This window comes from Eimeria mitis, genomic scaffold (assembly GCF_000499745.2).
Source record: "Eimeria mitis Houghton genomic scaffold, Emh_scaff2255, whole genome shotgun sequence".
Taxonomy (NCBI): Eukaryota; Apicomplexa; class Conoidasida; order Eucoccidiorida; family Eimeriidae; genus Eimeria; species Eimeria mitis.
This window is the reverse complement of record NW_013570584.1, coordinates 1-1506: the sequence shown is the minus strand read 5'-3', so window position 1 is coordinate 1506 and position 1506 is coordinate 1.

Here is a 1506-nt window from a genome sequence, read left to right as displayed (position 1 = left end):
ACGCTGCAGTGATCACCTGATTTTCTCCTTTAATCTTCATTTGTTTTTGCGTAAAACCCTAATAAATAAAAGAAAACTTAATTATACAATCCACAAACATGGTCATAGACCTATGTTGCCAGGATCACGGCCGCCCATGCCCCCGCATCAGAAACAGCTGCAGCAGGAGCTGTTGCTGCTGCTGCTGAGCAGCAACTCTTGCTGTTGATACCGTTGTATCATCAGTAAAAAAATAGAGGTACCGTAGAAGTAGTGCTGCAATAACTCTTTACGTTGACACTCGCCGCTCAGTCCCCCCAGGTAAACTCTCTTTCGCGCTGCAGCCTACAGCTAGAGCTGCTGATAGAAATTTCGAGTGGCGTGTTGAGTATTGCATTGAGCAGAAATAGCAGAGACAGCATCTAGAAAACCAAAAAGAAAAGAAAATATCTAATTTCGTCTTAGGAAAGTTTTTGCTGCAACAACGGCCCCCCCAGAGCCGCACAACCGGAGAAAGCGTCAACGCCAACTGAAACATCTCTCTTACACAAGTGCCTCTCACGAGTTATTCTATTCAACACAAGTACACACAACTGAAAGCCGTATCGAGTTCTATATGCAGCTGCACGGCACAGGTGGCGCAGCTGCTACCCGGCTGCTAGCTAAGAAGCAGTGAGAGACCCGTCAAGAGAGGCAGAAGTGCTGAGAGAAGCAAACAGGCGAAAAGCCTCAAGAACAGTAACTGTATCTTTGTTACACCACAGGCCTGTATGTGTTTTTATTCTTCTTAACATTCCTGTTTTGCCTGTTTTCTCCTGAGAGTATCTGTAAATGGCTGTAATATATTTCAACAGAAATTATATACATATTTGTTTCGAGTGAAACAAATGAATGAAAAAATGAATAAATAGAACAGCCTGGGGGATTTCTATTTCTTTTTCACTCCCCCCTTTAGCAGCACGGAGACGGCAAGTCCTGTTAAGCAGAGCTGCTCTCTCCTTTCTACAGCTAGGCTTGTGTTTCTCTTCTACCCCAGAACAACTAGTAAGAAGAAGAGCTGCACAGCCTTTTATACTTCATAGGCGATCAGCGATATACATGCAGAAACATCTGCCCCTCTCAACACTTCAACGCTAGTTAAAGATATGCTGAGAGAATTTGTTAAGGAATCAAGAGAAGCCAGGGTACGCGCCGAGGGCTCCATGCTGCTGCATAGGAGATGCAAGAGACAAAACAACAGAATTAAACAATAATAATACACGTATCTACTAGCTACTCTTTTTTCTGATTGAAAATACTGAAAAAAACAAAGAAATACAAAAATAAACAAACGGGAGGACTCCTCCTTTTCTTGACTTAGAGTGAAACAAAAGCAACGAAATTCAACAAACAAATATTTGAATTTTTCCTTTTTCTGGTTTTCTGGTTTAAATGCTGAGAGCACAATATATTACACAGATAAAAGACAAACGAACTTCTTTTCTACTTGATTTAAAACAATAAAAATAATTTAAATTGAGGATAGGG